This window comes from Macaca fascicularis, chromosome 13 (assembly GCF_037993035.2).
Source record: "Macaca fascicularis isolate 582-1 chromosome 13, T2T-MFA8v1.1".
Lineage (NCBI taxonomy): Eukaryota > Metazoa > Chordata > Mammalia > Primates > Cercopithecidae > Macaca > Macaca fascicularis.
Genome location: NC_088387.1, coordinates 69,031,256 through 69,058,108, shown reverse-complemented (window position 1 = coordinate 69,058,108; position 26,853 = coordinate 69,031,256).

Sequence of the window (26,853 nt, the reverse complement as noted above, 5' to 3'; positions counted from 1 at the left end):
GAACAGTCTTGTCTCATGGTACCTAGCAAAAGCTTGTTCTTTTAGTGAGAGTGATGAGGATAAAAGTGTGACAAACAAGGGGAAGGGCACCCTTGACAAAAGTATTTGAACAATTATATTTCTTCAGTATATGGAGTCACGCTGAGAGGAGTCACAATGCACAAAAACAATTCCAGTGAATAAAGCAGCTTCATCTAGATGCTCAATGTCTACTGCCAGGACCCAAAAAAACAGATGTTATTACTCCCATATAACACACAAAGATGCATATTGAAAGTTTGCCCCAAAGCATAGTTTACTGAGGGGTAGATGGAGAATTCTAATCCAAGTCTTTCATATTCAAAAACCTATGCATTTTCTTCAACCTGTAAAATGTACCTGCATGTATGAAAACATAACATTATAATGGCATTTCAATACTCACTATAAGTATAGAACTTAATGGGGACTTAAAAATACCAGTGATGAAAACCTAGTAAATAGTGGTGCATGTTGCAGTCTGTATGGCAGATTGCAAACCAACATTTGGGAGCTAAAAGGAAGGGAAAAGAACTTTAATAAATTTTATAGTACACATGAACATTCAATAGGATAACCACAAAGATTTATTAGCATCTTATGAAACAGTCAAAACAGATTTTAGGAGCTCTGGTTGTGTTTTTCTTGTTCCTTTTTTTTATAGGAGACATTTTTAAATACAGCCTGATTTTCCAATACATGTCTTTGCATTTTAAAAAATTACCTAAATACTGGGATACAGCACCAAATAGAAATTTTATTAACTTGTTTTGCTGACTTGATTCAATTTGACATAAAATATTAAAAAGTGGTGAAAACATCTGAATTAAATTCATGAAGAGATCCCAATACTTAAGTAGAGAGGTTTTTATTAATGCTCTAACTGCACACTGCACAAGTCAAAATAGTTCTTTGAGGACCTATAATGTGTTGGTCTCCTTAAGCTATTTCAAGAGACCAGAATTGTTTCATATAGGTAACTTAAAGTATTAGGTAAAGTGGATCCCTCAAAATGAAATTAAATTGATCAAGTGGAGATTGGCCAAGATAGTTTCTATGGGAAGTTCCATTTAATTCACAACACAACATGATTCTGAGCATGTCTTTTTGGACTAATAAGCAACATTAGTTATGTAAAAGATAAATGCTTTTGTTACAGATTTTATGAAAAGTTCTATTTCTCATAGACACAATATGCTTTGAAACTCTAAGTAACATCAAGCATACCAGTTCAACCCTTATTACACTGTGTATATATCATAGCCATGGGTGTTACAATTAAAGCAAGGTATGCTTGGGACTGTCCTGGCGGGTGTCTTTTTAAATTTAATTTGTAGTCACAATGTTCTATTTTGCTCTCAAAATTGTTCTGGTTTGCAAGGTGAAGTACATGAATAAGCCAATTGAAAATGATATGTGGATCACCTTGCCAATTAAAAGGAAAGAACCAAATATTGAACAGGGAAACTAAGGTGTCTCAAATACCAAAACACAGCACCATCAAGAGTTTAATGTGATTCTTTTGAACATATTGTTACTTCCTAAAATAGAAGAAGGAAGCTGTAGTACATAAGCATGCTCTTTCCTTCTTTTCTTAGAGATGAAGTGGTCTTCCCCCTGCCCCATCCACCTGTATGCTTGATTTGTGATAGGTGGTGCATATTACTGATTAATGCATGAACATTAGCATCATGACAATCTAGGTTTAAATACAAACTTTGATACCCCACAGCTGTGTGAACTTGGACCCATTAACCTTTCTAAGCATCACTTTCTCATCTGAAAGTTGAGATTAATAGTATCTTCCCTATAAAACTGCCTTTAGATAGAATTCCATAAATGAGATAGAACCATTATAATAGTCACAGGCATTGCCATTATTGTCGGCATCATCTGATTCCCTCTAACACTTACAAAACTGTTTTCTTATTACTTTTTTCTAAGTCAACTACTTTCCCATCATATCTTGCTCTTTAGTTACTTTGTATCTAAACCCAAACAAAGCAAACACAGCAAAAACAAAACAACAACAAAATAAAATAAACAAACAAAAAACCACCTAATCTAATGGATTTTAGTTATTCTCTATGACCAGCAAAACAACTTTAGGAGACAGTATTCCCTTACTTCTCCTTTTTCTCAATTTTTTTGTCCACTACAATTAGGTTTCCACTTTTTCTGCTACAATAAAACTGTTCTTTAAAGAGGAATCAAATTTCTTACAACATGTATAAGCCACAGTTCAAAATTCTTGGCATATCCTACAAGGTTAGCTGCCACTGTTCAGAAAGTGCTTTTCTATAAATTAGAAAAAGCTGGCCGCCCTTAAATTAAAAAATAAGGATGTTTATATTGCACAACCGAATCAAGAAAATGCAACGACTCTTGGGAATTAAGTGGAGCTACTGCTGTGTAAGACACCTTCTTCGCTGGGCCAGAACCTGTCCAGGGGAGCTCTTCCAGGGTCCTGACAGGCAGCAGCCAGGAACATACATACAAAGGTATCCATACACTCTCCTGTTTCCACACGCCTTGGATGCCAAGAAGCGTATCTCTCAGCAACCCTAACATTCCATACCCACCACTATACCTTGCTCTACAGATGAGATAACGATGTCAAGTTTGGGGGTAGAGATAATAGGCCCTCCAAGAGTGGCAGTGGGAAAAAGAAATCTTAGTGGATGTCAGGGAAAAAACCCAGCATTACGCACATATGTGTGCTAGCGTATGTTTTCATGCATGTTTCTCTGAGCTTATGCATGATTAGCCTCAACTGCTCCAGGTTACTATCTATCCACTGTGTGAATGCAGTCGCTTAGATAGGACACATTTATATAATCAACAACCTGAAAGGCCATATAGAGTGGTCCCAAGGTTCTCCATAGCCTGGGATCTAACTATCATTCCATCCATTTTTCCCATCACCCACTGTCTTGAAATTTATGCTCTAGTATTACTAAGCTGCTGTAACTTCAGTTTTTAATGCCACAATGTAACAGTCTCCTGTCTTCACTCATGCCTCTCCCTCCCTTAGCAATTCCATCACCCCTTTTCTTTACATGCATATGTTCTCCTTTATTTCAAGGATCAAACCCAGGAAGAATGTGCTCTAGAAACTCTTCTTTGAAGCTCACACACATACACTCAGACACACTTAATGTTCCCGTGAAACTGGGAAATTCTCTGCTTACATGTGTAGCCTCTTAGCTGTTGTTCCCTGCTTTGCTTCTCTGTGTCTTGTCCTAAGCATGTGTAACCAAGGAGTACAGCCTCAAGAAGAAATTGCATGCAGAATTTTGGCTCACTTTTTACTTGTCCTCTTTTCTCTAGGATGTGGTCTTTTTTTTTTTTTTTTTTTTCTTGAGATGGAGTGTTGTTCTTGGTGTCCAGGCTGGAGTGCAGTGGCGCAATCTTGGCTCACTGCGACGACCGCCTTCCGGTTTCAAGCGATTCTCCTGCCTCAGCCTCCCGAACGATCTTGTCTTTTTAAAAACCTAGCTATTTGGTAAACCTGCACTAATTTTTAATCTCCCTAGCTCAGTGAAACACCTGCAATTTCTAGGGCCCTACAGTCTGTTCAGCCTCTATGTCTCATGCAGCAAATCAGAAAATACTCAAAGGGAAGATAGGGAGAGGACTCTACTTATTATGTATGATAGCTTCATGACGATTAAGAAGGTAAACAATACCTAATATTTGTATACATTAAAGGCAAAGAAATTAAAAACATAAAAGAAGAAGGTGCTTGGTGTATTTACAATTGAAGCATAACAAAACATTAGTGAAAATTTTATATCTAGTATGCCCTTTCCTTAACTCAGGCTGCCTAAATTCTTTCCAGCATTTAAGACTCATATCAAATGACACTTGTTCCATTATTTCATTCCAGATACCACTCAGCAATTTTGAACATTCTATTCTTCCTGTCCATTATTATTCTATTTATAGTCTAGGAAACAAGGGTGACTCTCCTCAAGGTATACATATCCCCCACCTTCTAAATCATACTGTGTCTACACTAGACCACAGAATTCTCAGCCCAAACAGCTCCAAGGTTATTCTAGGATTTGTATGGGGCTTTGATATGAATCTGTCTCAATGAGCGGGAGTGGGGGTATAAATAGCCATCAGAGTGTATGCCAGTGGGTTCCAAATTTAGCCAATTGTTGAATGTTTGTAGGTAGGGTTGACATGTTAAATACAGGATGCCTAGCTAAATTTCAAGTTTGGTTGCACAACAAAATATTGAAAGGAATATAGTTATAATAAAAAATTTATTCAGTGTCTGAAAATCATATTTTACTGGGAATCCTGTCTTTTTATTTGCTAAATCTGGCAATCTTATTTTCAGGGACTAACAACAATGATAACTGTGTCTACCATGGGCACTGAAGGCCCCTTGTATTACAGGAGCAATATAGGAGTGGAAAGAAGAGTCAGCCAGGCTTGGAGACAGGACTCAGGAGTGGAGACGTCAGGGACCTAGCACAGGGTCTTCCTGAGTACCCATGTTCTGAATCAAAGTCAAAGAAGTCTGAGCATTCTAATTTTGAATCTGGTCCTCCAGGTTGTTAGAGAAATATGTCTGTCAGGATAAGAGGCTACACCATATTTAAATTAGCTTGATTGATAAATTTTAAGCATAAAAAGTCTAGATATATGGTATGTGAACCTCCATTTGGTACTTTTGTCCAGGCTCTGGAAATGTTGGGGCAGGGCTCTTGCTTCTATTATAGGTCTTAATCTATATTAACTGTGTGTTAATTCATCTCCATATTCAGCTCAGTTTTCCTTACTCAATCATATGGAAACATTAAGATCCTTCAGGGCAGAAACTGGCACTCTCTTTTTCCTGTTTGCTGAGGTGCCTAGCATTTTACAAATAAGGACATCGAAGGCAGGAAAATAAAGTACTGGAACACACCGAACAAGTATTAATGGCCTGATTTGAAGGGGCAAGTGTAAAGCAGATCCTAGAATAATTTTATGTATCACTTCTGTGCCTCAGTTATCTGATCTGTAAAATCAGAATAATAAACAGAACCTCTTCAATGGCTATCAAAAAGATTAAATAGGTTAAAATATGTAAAGCAATGGCAAAGTTACTTGGAACTTATTTAGCAGAGGATAAATGTTAGTTATTTTTGAATCTCTGGCCTTAGGAAGTCATACAGACCTCCTGCTGGAATAGTCCTGACCTGCCATATATCTTCTATTGTCAAACATGTTGATAACCCAAATCCATTCTTATTCTTTTCCATGTCTCTTCTGGAGAAGTCAGGAATTCCTTATCTGGGACTCTTAAAATGACTGTTCACCAAGACCTCAAAAACATTTTGTTTTGTTTTGTTTTTCACTTCTAGAGAAAGAATTTCCTGAAAGCAAGTTAGACGCAGAAAGGGTCCCAGCAAGAAAAACAAGGAAGTTTGAAAAGTTTGCACCTCAGTGACATAGGTGGGGACTGCCACAAAGGAGACTGAAAATAGGAAATATGCCTGCTTCATAGAAGAAAATCACTTGCTACCCTAGGCTGTGTTCTTGCTTATAATAGCTGTACATGGATATCCTAATGAGTTTCTTTGTACTTTAGCTATAGCAGATGTCTAAACAGATAAAATACTTAAAGAGACATATAGAAATTACTCTTCAGTAGTTCGCCCAAAAAGGACACTGTTTAAAAACCATTGGGTTATTGTTCTCTGCCATGGTCTGAGCCTCCTCACATGGTTGGTGTCTAGAGAAACCCAAGCCTTGCTCTTACCTAGTTTTCTGTCAATCAAGAGGGCTCTTTGACCCTGGTAACCATCAATCAAATTCCCTGAGGTTGTACTATGTTGCAGATTTGAGTTATACTGAGAACACTACCCCTAGGAAATTTTTTCTTTTCTAAAGGCTGCTGCCCTCCTCATGCACAGCACCATGTTATATGATGAGCAATGGGAATGGGAGATAAAAGAGGGTAAACAATCGTCTTTGCCCTCAAGGACATTATTGTCTAAGTGAAGTCTTAAAATATTTATACCTGAAAACAATTTCAACTAAAGTAGAATGTTGTGTGTAGTCAGTGTTCAGTGTCATAAAATAGTATAGAAAGTATTAACGATAACGATAATGATAGTAATACGTAACAAAGTCTAACATTTGAGCATTTATAACATGCCAAGCATTTTGCATGGATCATGGCAAAGAAAGGTATGTTAGATTTCTAGGGTTGCCATAACAAATTACCACAAACTGGATGGCTTAAAACAACAAAAATGTATTTTTTCACAGTTCTGGTGGGCAGACATCTGAAAATCAAGGAGCCAGTAGGCCCATGTTCCTGAAAGCTCTAGGAAAGAATTGTTTCTTGACTCTTCTCCATTTCTGGTGACTCCTGCAACCCTTGGCATTCCCTGGATTGTAGCTGCACCACTCCAATCTCTGCATTAGACATTAGGCATCCTTTTCCTATGTGTCTGTGTGTCCTTTCCTCAGTCATGGTACTTAGGGCCCACGCTATTCTTGTATGACCTCATCCTGACTAATTACATCTGCCCTATTTCCAAATAAGGGAATATTCTGAGGTTCCAGTTGAACATGAATCTTGTAGAGACAGTAATCAACCCATTACAAGTTAGAAATAGCCTAATTAGGACAAAAATTATAACCTGGTTATGAAGATATGGATCTTGAAACATGTGGGTAGAGGATTGTCTGGATATCCATCCAGCAAGCACTTACTGAGTGAATACTTGGTGCCAGGTCCTGTGCCAGGAGCCAAGGAAAATTCAACACTCAGGCTACATCAGTATTTATTAGGCCTGGCTTCATAAAAATGAAAAACGACAAATATACCCAGGCTTAAATAAGATGGAAGTTTACTTTTTTCTCTCTTTTAAGTAAAAACGTTCTCAGAGTAGGCTGTCCAGGAAAGGAATAGGGGCTCTGCAGCTCCCTCTGTGAACCTATCTCTTGGGACTGTCATCTTCACAGGTGGAACAATCCAGAATGGCTGAGGGAGTTCCTGTAATCCAAAAGCAGAAAGAAACAGGAGATAGAGGAGTCACTTTCTGAGCTAAGTCAGTCTTCTTGGATACTTTTCCCATAGCACTTCCCTTTTATAATTTAGTCACATCACCATATGTAATTGCAAAGAAAAGCTGGGTACACTGCATTCCTGAAAAATATATACCAGGATTCTGTTACTAAGAAGAAAGGGAAGAATGGGTGTTAGAACTCTGCTTTTCAGTCTTGACCTCAAAAAACTCAAAGTCTGTTTGGGAAAGAAATAGATTAATAGATATGTTAGTTTTCTACTGCTGCTGTAACAAGTTATCACAAACTTTGTGTCTTAAGGCAAATTTATTATCTTACAATTCTGGAGGTGAGAATTCTGCAATGGGTCTCATGGAGCTAAAATACAGATGTCCACAGAGCTGTGTTTTTCCTGAAAGCTTTAGGGGAGAATCTGTTTCATTTCGTTTTAGGCTTCTTGAAGCTGCCTGCATTCCTTGCCTCATGGCCCCTTCCTCAATCTCTGAAGCCAACAAAGTTGCATCTCCCTGACCATTTTGTTGTCACATCTTCTTCTGACTCTGAACTCAGATGGAAAAGGTTTTTCTCTTTTAAGAACCCATATGAATAGATTGAGTTCACCTGGTTAAAGCGGATATTCTCCCCATCTCAAAGCACTTCTGCAAGGTGCATCTGCAAAGTCCCCTTTCCATGTAGGGTAACATATACACATATTCTAGGAATTAGAACATGGATATCTTTTTTTGGGGGGGGCACTTTTCATCACAATACACAGTTAAAATCTCATATGATAGGTGTAACAATAAAGTAAGCACAGGTTGGTAAACAAAAACAAAAAAGGAGCCCAGTTTCATCAATGAGCATGATTTGTTTGGGGAGAAATACTGCATGTGCAGAATGAAGGCTTCACCCAAGGATTCAGAAGAAATTTATATGTACAGGAAAGAGAAGGGAAAATTAAGTAGGTTCTTAAATGTCAGGCCTAGGCATTGGATTAACTTGTATGCAGTGGGAAAGTATAGGTAATTCTTGATTGAAGGAGCGCCTTCACAAGACTGGTGATTTAGAAAAAAAAAATCTGCTAAGTGAGTAAAAAAGAGAGCAGTAACAGATTAACAGGTTGCTTCAAGGATTTATGTTTAAATGAGGAGATTGTTCATTTAGGCTAGAGTTGGAAAAGAATGGAGGCTTTTTTAAGAAAGGAGATAATGGATAAATGTGAAGGCAAGTCAAAATTGATTCTGAGGTTTTACATGTGGGTGAGAAAGAGAATGGCAGAGAGAAATAGTTTACAAGGTGAGGAAAGCAACTTGGCATATCAAATAAATGGGTTATTTTAGTAAAATTAATCTTTGTCTACTAAGCTTTATATTAAAGGACAGTCAGATACCTTTGTATGAAAAAAGCAAACCCTCCATTTTTTGAGTCTAATTAATTGAGAATAATTATATTTTCCATCTTTGTTAAGTTATTTGGGATTGTTTAGCTTAGAATATTGGGCTGTCTGCCTTATTGTTCCCTAAAAACGAGCCTTACCATCAACAAAAAAGATATATCAAGGCCCTGTCAGCAGACATAGACCATGAACATACTGAAACCCTCATTAGGTACTCATGGAAAAAAATGCAAGGAAAGCCAAAAATAACTGCAAATTTGGCCTGTGAAATAAGATAATACATGGGTGGAATAATTGTCGAGGCTACCATTAAAAGAGTTTCTCTTACTGGCTGCAGTGTATTCTTAAAAAATCAACTGCCAGGAGTATTTGCATCAGGGACGAATCACAAATTCTTTATTTGATAAGCTCTTGAGAAAAATTACTTGTTTTATACTACACTTTGTGAAATCTATGTATTATTTGTTATGCTTCCAGAAAGAATTTTTGTACAATGAAATTTTAGTCATTTTGAGGTTGATATCTTCAGGATCATCCTAAAAACATATTGGGGCTGCTAGGCTTTAAAGTTCGTGTGGGCTTCCAGACACAATACATTTAAGGGGACATGCCTAAGAGTATCACTAAAAGTTGATACACAGAGATTGCTTTTAGGCTCTCTACCAACCACAGCATAAGCCAGGACAGCAATTCTCTTAACAACCTCTGTTCTTCCCCAACTTCATGGAAGATTAGCTTACAGCTTTGTTATGGGAAGGTCCCAGGGTGGTGCATAGGAAAACTGTTGAAAATGCCAGAAAGTAGATGTTTGTGGTATAGAGGAAGGAAGTGAAATACCTAGAGGAAGAAAAATGGAACCACCAAACCACCCAGGCACATTGTTGAGTACATCTGAGACATTCATCAAGCACTTCTAAAATAACTGAGCAGCAGCTGGCATGTAACTAAAGTCAATTTATACAGATATAGGCATATGACCTATCACCTTTACTGTGAAGTCATTTATATTCTTAGGCTAATGCACTATGAGAAAATTAGATATTTGTCCACAGATGACAATACACACACATAATAAATAGCAAAATTATTTTGAATTATGTGTTTAAGGAATGCTACCTATGATCTTTTGAATGTGAAAGCCAAGCTCTCCTTTGGCTTCTTTCATATTTTAAAGTGAAGGCTCTAGGGGCAGACATTGCTACTTCAAATATCAGCTTCTCTATTAGAAGCATGAATTTGGGCAGATTATTCAACTTCTCTAAGCCTCATTTTTTTTTATTTTTTAAATAGAAATAATAAAAATATGATAAACACGGTTTCTGTGAGAATTTAAAGAGATAATACCTGTAAAACATATACTAGAGGCTTGAAAGATAGTACTCAACAAACTGTAAAAAATTATGACATAAAAACTTAAGACAAGATTTACCAAAAAAGATTATCCCACCTACCCCACCCCCATTAAAGAGAGCGAGACACACACACACACAGAACTGGAGAGACAGAGACAAATATAAAAATATAAAGAATACATTTCCATTTTCATATGGCTGCATTATTTAATTCAACTTAAATATACCCATCCCCAGCCAGAAGCCCTCGCATTCTAACAGTTCACCACCAAGCTGAAAGACGGCAGATTTGGAGGTCAGTGAAAAATGGGTTTGCTGTCAGTGCAAATGAATATTTACCAGCCAATGTCTCTGGTAGCCCTTTGGCAGATGGTATACAGGGGGTAAATATTGGTTTTACCTTCTAAAACCAGAGACTCGAATTATAAACCAATAGTTCACATATTTTAAATGAGTAGATTAATTAATCATAAAGCCTCATTAGAAGTCAAGCTATCCATTAGTTTAAATCGCTATCATATGAACTCAATTTATTAGAGCTGAGAGATTCTAACAAGACTTCTTTTTTTTTTTTTTAGTTACAATGAAGAGACTAATGACCACCTGAGGACAGATTATCCATTCTGGCTTTTAAATATTAGACAATTTCCCACTGGTCAAGAAGATGAGAGTGAGCATTTTATTTTTATGATTAGTGTCACATTCCAGATTCAATATTCTCTCAGTGTTGGGAACCACATAATCCCATTACAATAAATTACTTTCACTTTTAATGAAGCACTAAAACTTGGTACCTAATGATCAATGAACTATTCCAAAAAGTGAAGCCAAAGTCCTTTATCTTTGGTCATATAAAGAAACACTTTCACCGGAGGGATCCAAATGCAATGCTATAAAGAGTCTGGAGATGCTAATGAACTAAAACATGAGGGATTCACTATATGGAGGCATGGATTGAGAGCTGGCAAGAGTCTCAAAAATTGCACAATTCAGTTCCTGCCTTCAAGGAGGAAACCATCAAAGACTTACTCAACTTGGGAAAAACTCCAGTGTGATCTTGTAGGGCTGCACTTTTTGTCTATTCTAGGGGAGTGAATTGTGATGAATCCTGGAAGAGGCACAAGAGATGAAAAGAGTGCAAGACTCTCAATTCTTCCCATGGGAAGAACCTTGGAGACAGACCATCAAGCCATCAAGGTGTTTTGTTCTTTCTTTCTTTCTCTCTCTCTCTCTCTTTCTTTCTTTCTCTCTTTCTTTCTTTGGAGAAGGAGTCTTGCTCTCTCACCCTGGCTGGAGTGCACTAGTACAGCCTCAGTCTCTCCAGTAGCTGGGACTGGGACCACAGCCATGCACTACCATGCCCAGCTAATTTTTGTATTTTTAGTAGAGACGGGTTTTCACCATGTTGGCCAGGCTGGTCTTGAACTCCTGTCCTCAAGTGATCCACCTGCTTTGGCCTCACAAAATGCTGGGATTACAGGTGTGAGCCACTGTGCTCGGCTCTCAAGTTGCTTTTTCTGATTCAGAAAATGTGTTATTATAAAAGGATCTCCCTCCCCACCCCCCTAACATCTAATCACACCTTTTTTCAGGTTAGCACTCTAATATCCCTTTCTGGTTGATTGACCATTGATTACCCAGAGATCATTCAGATTTAATCCTGTTGTTCCTGCAGTAAATATTAATAGTGTCCCTTTCACACTCAAAAGTATACTTGTTTGAATAATAAATTATATAGTAACCCTATATTTATGGTACTTCGCTATTTACAGTCTCGTTGAAAGGGAAACTTATATCCCAGTGCCTTCTCACCCCTTTATGCTTCCTACTTATGGCTGCATTAAAACAGAGGTAGGCATGAAATATGAGCATAGATGATCAGACACACACACTCCTAGAATTCTGGATCTTGGTTGAGTGACACAAAAGTTGGAAGATTCAACTAATCAGATTTATCACAGTCAGTGTGAAGAAGTATAAGATGATAGTGGTGCTGAGCTGTGGCGTTGACTGTAATTCTGACAGCTTACCCTCTCAAGTTCACTGTGCTACTGCCTGTTATTCATATCTTGTCACACAGGTGTCAGTTCTGGAAGACCTTACTTCTTCTCCATAACACGTCTACCCCACATCATCCCTCATTTTTTTTTCCTTAAACAGTTTATATTGCTTACAGAGTAGAATTTGCAGTTGCCATCAGCTAGAGGAAGTCAAGAAAGTATTAGTCCCCCCAAAGGTAGATAAGCAAGCAAAGAATACATGCAATGCTTGTCCTTGTACAGCTGACACACAATGGAAGGAACAGAAAAGAATCCATATAATAAGTAATTTACATAATATATTAAAGGAGATAAGAGATTTGAAAAATACAGAAGATCAGAAGAGAGAAAAAAAGAAGGAAAGAAGAATGGGAGGGAGAAAGAGGGAGGGAGAGAGAGGGAGGGAGAGAGGAAGAGATGGAGGAAGGGAGGGAGGGAGGGAAAGAGAGTGAAAATCAGAGTAAAAAAGATTGATGGGTAGAGTGAAGATAGAACAGAATTATACTTGGGTGATCTCTGTTTTCCTTATTGGATAACATTGCATCCTTATATAAATGTAAATTGGCAGTTCCCTCAAAATTATGAAATGTAAACAATTATTTAATTATGATCATATATACTTTAATTTGTCTCTGGGATTTTCCTAGTTGTGTTATTAATTTGAGGACATTTTTTAATACTCCTAGGTAATATGATATTTTAAAGTTTCTTAATTAACATCAACTACATTGATTATTTTGAAATAAAATTAATTTAATCAGTAAGTAAATATTCATGAAGGTATGAGATGTCTAAACTAGAGCAACACCTCATGTTTTTATTTCTATTAAACATTATTTCTATTATACACTTATGGTGCCTTGGGGTGTAGGATGGTGAACAGAGTTATACAGGGGACCTCTCTGAAGAAAATTACTTGTACCTAATTTAGTATTTGGAATAGTTTGTTTTTATACATTGAATAAAGTATAATTGCCACATAATAAATGAGACATATGAAACATTACAATTTATTGAGTTTTTGACATATGTCTATAACTGTGAAACCATTACCAAAATCAAGATAACTAACTGATTCAAAATCCCAAAAAGTTTCCAAGTATTCCTTTGTCACCCATTCATCCCTTTATTCCACTCCTTCCCATCTGGAGGAAATCACGGAATTGCTTTCTGTCTCTACAGATTTGTTTACACATTTTAGAATTTTATTTCAATGGAATCATACAATACATACTCTCATTTTGTAAACAGCTTTGTTGAGGTGAAATTGACGTACAATAATCCAGTAGTGTTTAAAGCAGTATACACTGTATTTTGCCAAGTTTCTTTCACTCAGTATAATTATTTTGAAATTCACCTATATTGATAAATGGATCAAAAAATTGTTCTTCTTTTGTTAACTATTACTTAATTGTATGGATATGCCAAAATTTGTTTATCTGTTGTCTTGTTTATTGACATTTCAGTTGCTTCCATTTCATGGCTATTGAAGATGTTATGAATGTTTATGTACATGTTTTTATAGAGATATATGTTTTATATAGCTATATGTTTTTATAAATATCTACCAGTGGATTTGCTGTTTTATTACAAGTGCATGATTTTCTTTTGAAGAAACTGGCAAAATGTATTGCAAAATAATTGCATTCACTTACATTTTCACCAATGATGTATAAGCGATCCAGTTCCAACATACCCTTGCCAATCTCACTGTGGTTCTGCTTTTTATTTCCCTAATGGTTAAAATTGTTTAACAGTTTTTCATGCCTTTATTTGTCTTTGATACATTTCCTTTAGTGAACTGTCCAATTTTTCTGTTTTAATTGACTTATTCTGATTATTTTTTAAATGTTGCATATACTCTAGGTGAAGTTATTTCCTTGATATGTTTTGCAAATATTTGCTCCAAATCTGTGACTTTTATTTTTTTTTATCAACAAATGTTCTTTGAAGAGCAAAAGCTTTTAATTTTGATGATGTCCAATTTATGATTTTTCACCTTTATTATTCATAATCTTTGTGTTTCAGTTATGAAATCCTGGCCTCAAATATTATCACAATTTTTTTCCTCTACATTTTTTTCTAAAAGTTTTATAGTTAAAGGCACTAACATTTTGGTCTGAATCATTTTGAATTATTATTTTTATATAATATAAGGTAAAAGTTTAGGTTAATTTTTTTTATATGGCTATGTAATAGTTTCAGCGACACTTGAAGAGATTGTATCTTCTCCATTGACTTGTCTTGTCAGTGTTATTGAAAATAAATTGACCATAAATGTAAGGATCTCTTTCTAGACCCTCTTTTCTAGACCATCAATCTATACTTTATCTTTAAACTTATATCACACTGCCTTGATTTTTGTGGCTTTCTAGTAAGTTTTGAAATAAGGTAATATAAATTCTGCGACTTTTTAAAAAAACTGTTTTGTTTATTCTAAGTCTTTGGCATTTCCATGTTACTAAAGTTATCTTGTCAATTACTAAAAAAAAAATCAGCTGACGTTCTGCCTCAGATTGTCTTTAATCTATATATCACTTTATGAAAAATTCACTTTTTAACAACATTAAGTCTCTCGATCTATGAATACAGTATATCTCTGTGTTTATTTGGGTCTCAATTAATTTCTTTCCACAATATTTAGTAATTTTCAGTGCAGAGATCTTAAAGATCACTTATCACACTTTTCCTATGTATTTTATAATTTTAATATTATTGTTGACGGTATATTTAAAATTTCAATTTCCAATTCTTCATTGTTTAAGGAAAATACATTTATTTTGTTTGTGACTGGCGGCCTCTAAAATGGCTCCAAGTGATCTTGACTTTCAGGTTTTTATGATCTACTGTATCACCTGGTTACAGTCAAACATTTTAATAAAAAGAATGTGAAAAAATCAGTAAGATGTCACTTCCACGATTATATTTCAAAAGGACTTTGATTTCCCTCTTATTCACCCTCTCTAGGAAAACCAGTTGCCACATTATGAGCTACACTTTGGAGAAATTCCCTTGGCAAGAAAAACAAAGGAAACCTCCAAATAACATCCAGCAAGAGACACAAGCCTTCAGTACAACATCTCAAAAGGATTTGAATTATTTCAACAATCATGAAAATGTTTGAAAACAAATACCCCCTTCAGATGAGACCACAATCTAGGTCAATAGACTCACTGCATCCTCGTGAAGAGACTGTGAGGAAGCCATACCCAGATTCCTAACTCACTGTATGGTTAGATAAAAATGCTTGTTGTTTAAACCATTACATTTTGGAGTAATTTATTAAACAGTAATAGGTAAGTAATTAAAATGCTTATATACTGGTCTTTTAACCTACAACTTTGCTAAACTTGCTTATTAGCTCTAGTTATTTTGTAGATTCCTTATTATTTTCTATGTACACGATGATGACATTTACAAATATAGACCACTTTTTATTTCTTCCTTTCCTTTCTAAAAACCAAAATGAGGTTTACTTTTCTCATCTTATTACACTGAATACCACCTACAGTAAAATGTTACCTATAGGTTTTGTGAAGATTAAGTGTTTCAGAGTGACAGAGTTCCCATCCATTTCTAATTTGCTAATAGCTTTTCAAAATTATGAATGATTATAATTTTGTTGTATCAAATTGATTTTACAAATTTTTATTTATTTGTACAAATGTATGAGGTACACATGCAATTTTCTATCTCTATAGATTTCCTTATTCTGAACTTTCCTAATGGAATTATACAGAATATGGTCTTTATTACTCTTCATTCTTCAATTATCATAATGTTTTCAAGCTTTATTCATTTTGTAGTATTTATCAGTACTTCATTATTTTTTGTGGCTGAATAATATTCTACTTTAATAATTTACCAACCTTTGTTTATCCATTTATCTGTTATTGAACATTTTAGTAGTTTCCACCACTTGACTTTTATGAATAATGCTGCTATGAATATTTGAGTACCAGTTTTTATGTAGACAAATGTTTTCAATGATCTTCAGTACATACTTAGGAGCGAAATTGTTGGGTCATATGGCAACTCTATGTTCAATAATTCAAGCAACTGATAAACAGCTTTCCAAATTGTGTGTACAATTTTGCATTCCCGCCAGTAATGTATTATGCTTTTGATTTCTCCACATCCTTGACAGGACTTTTCACTTTCTTGATGGTCACCTTTGAAGCACAAAAGATTTTATTTTTGATAAAGTCAGATTCATCTGTTTTCCTTTTATTACTTATGTCTTTGTCTTTGGTGTCATATTTAAAAATCTTTTGATGAATCCAAGGCAAAAATATTTTACTTCATGATTTGAGAGTTTTATAATTTTATTCCTATATTTAGGTTTTTGATTCTTTTTTTAAATTTATTTTTTATTTTTTTTACTGGGATACATGTGTAGAACCTGCAGGTTTGTTACGTAGGCATACGTGTGACATAGTGGTTTGCTGCACCTATCAACCCATCACCTAGGTTTTAAGCCCACATGTATTAGCTATTTGTCTTGATGTTCTCCCTCCCCTTGCCCCAACATCCCCAGTGTGTGTTGCTCCCCTCCCTGTGTCCATGTGTTCTCACTGTTTAACTCTCTCTTACGAGTGAGAACATATAGTGTTTGGTTTTCTGTTCCTGTGTTAGTTTGCTGAGATTAATGGCTTCTAGCTTCATCCATGTCCCTGCAAACAACATAATCTTATTCCTTTTTGTGATTGCATAGTATTCCATGGTGTATATGTACCACATTTTCTTTATTCAGTCTATCATTGATGGGTATTTGGGTTGGTTCCATGTCTTTGCTATTGTAAATAGTACTGCAATAAACATACATGTGCATGTATCTTTATAATCTATGATTTATATTCCTTTGGGTATATACCCAGCAATGGGATTGCTGGGTCAAATGGTATTTCTGGTTCTAGGACTTTGAGGTATCTCTACACTGTTTTCCACAGTGGTTGAACTAATTTACATTCCCATCAACAATGTAAAAACATTCCTATATCTCCACAGCCTCACCAGCATCTGTTGTTTCTTGACATTTTAATGATTGCCATTCTGATTGGTATGAGATGGCATCTCATTGTGGTTTTCATTTGCATTTCTCTGATGATCAGTGATGTTGAGCTTTTTTTCATATGTTTGCTGGCCACATAAATGTCTTCTTTTGAGAAGTGTCTGTTCATGTACTTTTCCCACTTTTTGATGGTTTTTTTTTTTTTCTTGCAAATTTGTTTAAGTTCCTTGTAAATTCTGGATATTAGACCTTTGTCAGATGGGTAGATTGCAAAAATTTTCTCCTATTCTGTAGGTTGCCTGTTCACTCTGACAATAGTTTCCTTTGCTGTGCAGAAGCTCTTTAGTTTAATTAGATCCCATATATTAAATCTAGCTTTTGCTGTAACTGCTTTTGGATTTTTTTTTTCATTAAGTCTTTGCACATGCCTATGTCCTGAGTAGTATTGCCTAGGTTTCCTTCTAGCGTTTTTATGGTTTTGGGTTTTATATTTAAGTCTTTAATCCACCTTCAGTTAATTTTGTATGAGATGTAAGGAAGGGGTCCAGTTTCAGTTTTCTGCCTATGGCTAGCCAGTTTTCCCAGCACCATTTATTAAATAGGGCATATTTCCCCAGTCCTTGTTTTTGTCAGGTTTGTTGAAGATCTGATCCTTGTAGATGTACGGTCTTATTTCTGAAGTCTCTCTTTTGTTCCATTGGTCTATACGTCTGTTTTGGTACCAGTACCATGCTGTTTTGGTTACTGTAGGCTTGTAGAATAGTTTGAAGTTAGGTAGTCTGATGCCTCCAGCTTTGTTCTTTTTGCTTAGGATTTTCTTGGCCGTGTGGGCTCTTTTTTGGTTCCATATGAATTCTGTGAAGAATGTCAATGGCATTTTGATGGAATAGCATTGAATCTATAAATTAATTTCTGCAGTATGACCATTTTCATAATACTGATTCTTCCTACCCATGAAAATGAAATGTTTTTTTCATTTGTTTGTGTATTCTCTGATTTCCTTGAGCAGTAGATTGTATTTCTCCTTGAAGAGGTCCTTCACATTCCATGTTAGCTGTATTCCTAGGTATTTTATTCTCTTTGTAGCAATTGTGAATGGGAGTTCATTCATGATTTGGCTCTTTGCTTGTCTATTGTTGGTGTATAGGAACGCCTGCAATTTTTGCACATGGATTTTGTATCCTGAGACTTTGCTGAAGTTGCTTATCAGCTTAAGGAGTTTGGGGGCTGAGATGATCGGGTTTTCTAAATAAAGGATCACGTCATCTGCAATCAGAGACACTTTGACTTCCTCTCTTCCTATTTGCATACACTTTATTTCTTTCTCATGCCTGATTGTCCTAGCCAGAACATTTAATACCATGCTGAATAGGAGTGGTGAGAGAATGCATCCTTGTCTTGTGCTGGTTTTCAAAGGGAAATGCTTCCAGCTTTTGCCCATTCAGTATGATATTGGCTGTTGGTTTGTCATAAAATAGCTTTTAGGATATATTTCGTCAGCACTCAGTTTATTGAGAGTTTTTAGCATGAAGGGATATTGAATTTTATTGAAGGCCTTTTCTGCATCTATTGAGATCATCATGTGGTTTTTGTCATTGGTTTTGTTTATGTGATGGACTATGTTTACTGATTTGCATATGTTGAACCAGCCTTGCATCCCAGGGATGAAACCAACTCAATCATGTTAGATAAGATTTTCAATGTGCTGCTGGATTTGGTTCGCCAGTATTTTATCGAGGATTTGTGCATTGATGTTCATTAGGAATACTGGCCTGAAGTTTCCTTTCTTTGTTGCGTCTCTGCCAGGTTTTCGTATCAGGATGATACTGGTCTCATAAAATGAGTTAGGAAGGAGTCCCTCCCTTTCTATTGTTTGGAATAGTTTCAGAAGGAATGGTACCAGCTCCTCTCTGTACCTCTGGTAGAATTTGGCTGTAAGTCCATCAGGTCCTGGGTTTTTTGTTGTTGTTGTTGGGAGGCTATTTATTCCTACTTCAATTTCAGAACTTGTTATTATTCTATTCAGGGATTCAACTTCTTCCTGGTTTAGTCATGGTAAGGTGTATGTGTCAAGGAATTTGTCCATTTCTTCTAGATTTTATAGTGTATTTGTGTAGAGGTGTTTACAGTATTCTCTGATGGTAGTTTGTATTTCGAAGAGGTCAGTGGTGATATCCCCTTTATCACTTTTTTATTATGTTTATTTGATTCTTCTCTCTTTTTTTCTTTATTAGTCTAGCTAGTGGTCTACCGATTTTATTAATTTTTTCAAAAAACATTTCCTGGATTCATTGATTTTTGAAGGGTTTTTGATGTCTCTGTCTTAGTTATTTCTTGTCTTCTGCTAGCTTTTGAATTTGCTTGCTCTTGCTTCTCTAGTTCTTTCAATTGTGATGTTAGCATGCCAATTTGAGATCTTTCTAGCTTTCTGATGTCGGCATTTAGTGCTACAAATTTCCTTCTTGACACTGCTTTAGCTGCATCCTAGATATTCTGGTATGCTATCTCTTTGTTCTCATTGGTTTCAAATAACTTCTTGATTTCTATCTTAATTTCATTATTTATCCAAGAGTAATTCAGGAGTGGGTTGTTCAGTTTCCACATAGTTGTGTTGTTTTGAATGAGTTTTTTAATCCTGAGTTCTAATTTGATTGCACTGTGGTCTGAGAGACTGTCTGTTATGACTTCAGTTCTTTTGCATTTGCTGAGGAATGTTTTACTTCCAATTATATGGTTGATTTTAGAGTAAATGTTCTGTGGCAGTGAGAAGAATGTATATTCTGTTGTTTTTGTGGTGGAGCCTTTTGTAGATATATATTAGGTCCACTTGATCCAGAGCTGAGTTCAAGTACTGAATATGCTTGTTAATTTTCTCTCTCATTGATCTGTCTAATATTGACAGTGGGGTGTTAAAGTCTCACATTCTTATTGCATGGGAAACTAAGTCTCTTTGCAGATCTTCAAGAACTTGTTTTATGAATCTGTGTGCTCATGTATTAGGTGCATATATATTTAGGGTAGTTTGCTCTTCTTGTTGCATTGATCCTTTTACCAACCATTATGTAATGCCCTTCTTTGTCTTTTTTAATCTTTGTTTGTTTAAAGTCTGTTTTACCAGAGACTAGGACTGCAACCCCTGCTTTCTTCTGCTTTCCATTTGCTTGGTAAATTTTCCTCCATCCCTTTATTTTGAACCTATGTGTGTCTTTGCACAGAAGACAGGTCACTTTAATACAGCACACAGATGTGTCTTGATGCTTTATCCAATTTGCCAGTCTGTGTCTTTTAATTGGGGAATTTAGCCCATCTACATTTAAGGTTAATATTGTTATGTGTGAATTTGATCCTGTCATAATGATGCTAGCTGGTTATTTTGCATACTAGTTGATGCCGTTTCTTCATAGTGTCATTGGTGTTCACATTTTCGTGTGTTTTGCAGTGGCTGGTACTAGTTTTGTCTTTCCATATTTAGTGCTTCCTTCAGGAGCTCTTTCAAGGCAGGCTTGGTGGTGATGAATTCCCTCAGCATTTGCTTTTCTGGGAGGATTTTATTTTTCCTTACCTTAGGAAGCTTATTTTGGCCAGATATCAAATTCTGGGTTAAAAATTATTTTCTTTAAGAATGTTGAATATTGGCTCCCACTCTCTTCTGGCTTGTAGGGTTTCTGCTGGGAGATCCGCTGTTAGTCTGACGGGCATCCCTTTGTAGGTGACTTGGCCATTCTCTCTGGCTGCCCTTAACAATTTTTTCTTCATTTCGGCCTTGGAGAATCTGCTGAGTATGTGGTGTCTTTAGGTTGATCTTCTCGTGGATTATCTTAGTGGGGTTCTCTCTAGTTCCTGAATTCGAATGTTGGCCCATCTTGCTAGGTTGGGGAAGTTCTCCCAGATAATATCCTGAAGTGTGTTTTCTAACTTAGTTCTGCTCTCCTCATCTTTTTCAGGTACTCCAATTAGTTCTAGGTTCTTTTTTTTTTTTTTTTTTTTTACATAGTCCCATATTTCTTGGAGGTTTTATTTGCTCCTTTTCATTCTTTTTTCTCTAATCTTGTCTGCCTGCCTTATTTCAGCAAGATAGCCTTCTATCTCTGATAGTCTTTCTTCCACTTGATTTATTCAGCTATTGACACTTGTGTATGTTTCATGAAGTTCTCATGCTGTATTTTTCATCTCCATCAGGTCATTTATGTTCTTCTCTAAACTGGTTATTCTAGTTAGCAGCTCCTGTAACCTTTTATCAAGGTTCTTAGCTTCTTTGCATTGGGTTAAAACATGTTCCTTTACCTCAGCAAAGTTTGTTATCACCCACCTTCTGAGGCCTACTTGTGTCAATTTGTCCATCTAATCCTCCGTCCAGTTCTGCATCCTTGCAGGAGAGGCATTGCGATCATTTGGAGGAGAAGGGGCACTCTGGCCTTTCGGGTTGTCAGCGTTTCTTCATTGATTGTTTCTCATCTTCATAAGTTTGTCTAGTTTTGATCTCTGAGGCAGGTAACCTCTTGGATGAGGTTTTAGTGGGGATGTTTTGTTGATACTGCTGTTGATTTCTCTTTGTTTTTCTTTCAATAGTCACATCCCTCTTCTGTAGGGCTGCTGAGGTTTGCTGGGGGTTGACTTCAGGCCCTATTCATCTGATTGTTTTCTGCACCTGGAGATGTCATTCAAGGAGGCTGGAGATCAGCAAAGATGGGTACCTGCTTCTTCCTCTGGGGCACTGACCTGATGTCAGTAGGAACGCTCCTGTATAGGATGTCTGACAACCTCTGTTGGGGAGTCTCACCCAGTTGGGTGGCATAGGAAGCAGGACCCATTTAGTGAGACACTTTGGCTGTCCCTTGTTGCAGGGGATGTGCTGTGCTGGTGGAAACCCACTTGTCTGGGCTGCCAGGGTTCCTTAGAGCTAACAGGAGGACAGAATTTGTCTGCTGCGCTGCAGAGACTACAGCCACTCCACCCAGTAGGACCACAGACCCAGGGAGATCAGAGTTCTGTCCCTGAGCCCCTGGCTAGAGTTGGAGCCCCTGCAGGGAGGCTCTGCAGCCAGTGTTGGCTGCTGCTCCTCCCACAAGGAATGGAGACAGCTTAGACCAACAGCACTGGCAGCCAGCGTGGTGATGCCCCCCATTCCCCACCACCTCTGGGAACTCTACAGGCCTAGGCCAATTCTAGCCAAGTGGGTATTGAGAATTTATGCGGCTCTGTGGTTGGGGCCCAAGACCCGGGGTGGCATGGGCTCCCATGTGGGATATTTGGATCCGTGGGTTGTACAGTTCCGTGGAAAAAGCAGTTTCCCAGGCTGGGTAGCACGCTCACTCACCACCTCCCTTGGTTGGGGGTGGGGGCACCTCTGCCTTACGTGGCTCTCAGGTGGGCCACTGCTCCACACTGTTCTTCCTTCCTCTCCCTGGGTCACACCAGCTGCCTAGTCAGTCCTAATGACAGTACCTGGATACCCTGGTTGCCAGTGCAGGACTCCCAAGCTGTTTTGGATCTTTTCGATGGGAGCCTCTGATTGCTGCTGCTTCTAGTGGGTCATCTTGGCCCCACTTCCTGATTCATTTTGAGTTAATTTTTGTGCATAGTATAAAGTAAGGGTCTACCTTTACTCTTTTTTATCCAGATTTATAATTTAATTTTACTCTGGTCTCAGATAATATTTTTCATAATTTGAATCTTCTTAAGACTTTTATTTAGTTCAGAATACAGTCTATCTTAGTGAAAGTTCTGAATGTACTTGAAATAAAAATGTGTATTCTGCTTCATGCATTGTATTCTTTTTCTCCAGTCTTTATTTCTCTTTGCTTTTCAGTTTTGTGGTTTCATTGAAAAATCCTCAAACTCAGTGATTCCTCAAACTCAGTTCAACCATGCCCAGTCCACTAATGAGCCTATCAAAAGCATTCTTTATTTGTGTAACAGCATTTTTAATATCTAGCATTTCTTTTAGAGGTTTTCTTATAATTTTCATCTCTCTGCTTACATTATTCATCTGTTCTTGCATGCTTCTATCTTATCCATTAGACCTCTTACCACATTAATTCCTAGTCTGTTAATTCCCACATCCCTACCATATCTGAGTCTTGTTCTGCTGCTTGCTCTGTCTCTTCAAAGTGTAGCATTTTGTTTTGTTTTTTGCTTCAGTATGCCTTGAAATTTTTTCGTGACAACCAGATATAATGTACTCAGTAAAAAGAACAAGACACTGGTTCTTACATGAGGTGTGTACTCTGGTAAGTTATGATTCTCTATATTTGCCTTTCTGTCTCTCCAATTTGGGGGGCAGCAGTTTGCACAGTAAACTAATTTCTGAAATGGATCTAAGAATAATAACTTCCAAGTTTTTTCCATGCAAAACCATAAAGCAGAAGTCAGCCTCATTTATTTTGAAGCTCTGTCTTTAGGTAAACAAATATTCAAGATTATTTTGTACTTTTGATTGCTAGACATTTTTAGTATTTTTTAAAATCCCTCACTTACCTCTGATAATAATTCTTGCTCTGAAATAAATATACTTTGCCTCATATTAGTATCACTATTGCAATTTTCTTTTAATTCATGCTAGCATAGTATATTTTTTCATATATATATATATAAAGTATGTATAATTTATTCTATATGTATCTATATATTTAAAGTAAGCTTCAGCTTCATGTTAAAAATACATAGGCAGGTCTCACTTTTTCATCTAATCTTGACTATCTCTACATAGAATTAGGTAGTTAAACAATTACTTCTAAGGCACTTATTGATTCATATGAGTTTAAATTTACCATCTTATTTATGTTCTATTCTTTTCATCATTATTTTTTGTTTTCTTTTTCCTGTTTTTCTGCATTTCTGTGGATTGAGTATTTTTTGTGATTCTATTTTACCTTCTTTACTGAATTACTAACTATACTTTTATTTACTTTTTAGTGGTTGCATTTTGGCTTACAGTTTACATCTTTAGTGTATCAAGTCTACTTTAAGTAGTAATATACACTTTCATCTATACCTTTTAAGCTTAATACAGTATACTTCCATTTTTCCTACTCTGGTCTTTGTACCACTGTTCTCATAATTTAACTTTTACATATATTATAAAACCCACAGTACATTGTAATTTTTATTTTAAATAATCAATTATGTTTCAAAGACATTATAAAAATAAGAAAAGGTGTTTTTAAATTTATCCTTACTTTTACCATTTCTGCTAATTTTTATTTTTTTGTGTATGTATAGATACAGATTTTTACCGGGTATAATTTTCTCCCTTCATGAATCACTTCCTCTTGTAATGCTTGTGGTCTGCTAATGATGCACTAATCACTGGAAGACTCAGTATTACATATTTGCAAAACATCTTTATAATCCAGGGATTGTGCTCTAGTTATTTACCCAGCTGGTATGAAAATGTATGCCTACACAAGAACCTGCATGTTAAAGTTCGTAGAAGATTTACTTAGAATCACCAACCAAAAACTGGAAGCAACCAATATGTCTTTTAATGGGTAAATGGATAAATAAGTTGTGGTAAGTACCTAAAATGGAACACTACCCAGCGTAAATAAGCTCAGCCAAGAACAAATATAGGTAAATCTTAAATGCATACTGCTGATTGAAAAAAAATGTATATAAGGGGAACATAGCATGTGATTCCAATTTTGTGACATTCTGGAAAAGACATAGCTATAGAGATTGTAAACAGCTTAGTGATTATAACAGGCTCATAGGGGAGAATTTAATAGGTGAAGCAAAGAAGACTTTTGGTGAAAGTGAAACTATTCTATATGATATTATAATAGCAGATACATGAAACTATGCGTTTGTCAAGCCCTCTAAAAATGTACATCCCTAATGACTCAAATTTTAAAAAAAATGATTTAGATGGTCAGGGTATATGACAAATACATCTAATTCTATCATAACAGTATGAATCAATGTTTCTTTAGAAGGTAGGGTTGGGGGAAGATGGTTGCTAAAACCCAACTTTTAAAATAAGTAGAGTCTGTAAGACTAAAAGGCAAATAAATGCATGTAATAAATATCATAATATAGTTGATAGTGTTGATGAACTGTGGGAGCCACGTTTCTCACTATTGTAGTAGGAGGCTACAAATAAGCGATGGAAGTTTAATATAGAAACAGATAATCACATATAAAAATATTTGTAGATATGTGTACATAAATATATAATTAGTTTAGAAAACACACACATATATTTTCTTGCTATGTCAACTGAGACAGCCTATGACAAATGACACCCCAGTAACTACAAGCACATCTAAAGTTCAGAACTTTTTCCTTGATACCATTCTCTAATCAAAAGAACCAGGTCTTCTTGTTGAAATGGTTTATTCCAGGACTGGGGCAGGAAATATACAAAATGAACTAATAATCCTGGAACATCTCATGATACTAGAAATTAAGACAGGGCTTTTAAAAAAATAAAGAAAAGACTAAAACCTGCAATAATGGGAACATGTCAGAGTAACACAAGGGCCAGCTGAATGGGCTCTCAATGACTAAAGCTGGAACAATTTGATCAGAAAAAAAAGCTAATATTGCATTATAACTCAAAGCACAAAATTAATATCCATGAGTCTGTACTTATATAAATAAGTGAATACATAAGTATTCTTCTGTAGAGAAGTATGTATTAGTACATAAAAATTCCTAATAATCCTTCTATACAGAAGAATTGCAAATAATTTATAGAAATAATCTCCCCCTAAGAAGGTGGAGAAAACTTATCTGCTTTTTAAGCATAGGCTAAGCATAGAAAACTCCTTCCTAAGAATACAATACAGAAAAGGGGATGGGGGAATAGCTTTACGGTAAAGAAACCTGACAAAGCTACCTCAGCAAAGTGATAAAAGTAAATATAAGTAGTGATAAGTTATATTGAGTATATACCCTTGATATAATGTGATAGGTATGACACTTTATCGTGATCTTTCTCCCAAGAATACAAAACTGTAGTCTACACTTGTGAAAAACACCAAAGAAATACCACCTGGCAGTCATTCTATGAAATACCTGACTAGCATGCCTCAAAACTTCCAAGGTCAATACTTTATTTAATCACCCCACAATGTATAAGCATATCAAAACATCACATTGTATACCATAAATATATACAATTTTTATTTGTCAATTTCAAATATTTAAATTTAAATTTTAAAACTATCAAGGTAATCAAAAACAAAGACAGTTTGAGAAGCTGTTATAGCAGGATAGAGAAAGGATATTTATTAGGTAAAATCTACAGGATTCTGAAAAAAGCATACATTTTGTTAATAATGATAGTATTGGTTTATGAATTGTTACAGATGCACAATGTATTAGTCTATTCTCACACTGCTATAAAGAACTACTTGAGACTGGGTAATTTATAAAGAAAAGAGGGTTAATTGACTCACAGTTCCACAAGCTGTATAGGAGGCATGGCTGGGGAGACCTCAGGAAACTTACAATCATGGAAGAAGGCAAAGAAGAAGCAAGCACATCTTCAGATGGCCAGCAGGGGAGAGAGACCGAAGGGAAAAGTGCCACACACTTTCAAACAACCTGATCGTGTAAGAACTCACTATCATGAGAACAGCAAGGGGGAATCTGCCCCCACGATCCAATCACCTCCCACCAGATCCCTCCCTGAACCTCCCACCAGATCCCTTCCCCAACAATGGGGATTACAATTCAACATGATATTTGGGCAGCGATATGAAGTCAAACCATATTACACAATAGTAACTTAAGACATTAATAATAATAAGGGAAACTGAGCATGGCATATAGGGGAATTCTTTACAGTATAGTTACAATTTTTATGTAGCTCATAAACTATTATGAATTTTAGAAATTTATTAAGAGACCTTATATCATTTTTCTTTTGGAAAGACATTTTACTGGGTATAGCATTTAAGGTTAACAATTTTAAAACTTTGAAGATTTCACTCTACAATCTTCTGACTTGCATTGTTTCTGAGAAGTCTGCTGTCATTCTTAGTTTTGTTTTATGTATACATTGTGTCATTTTCC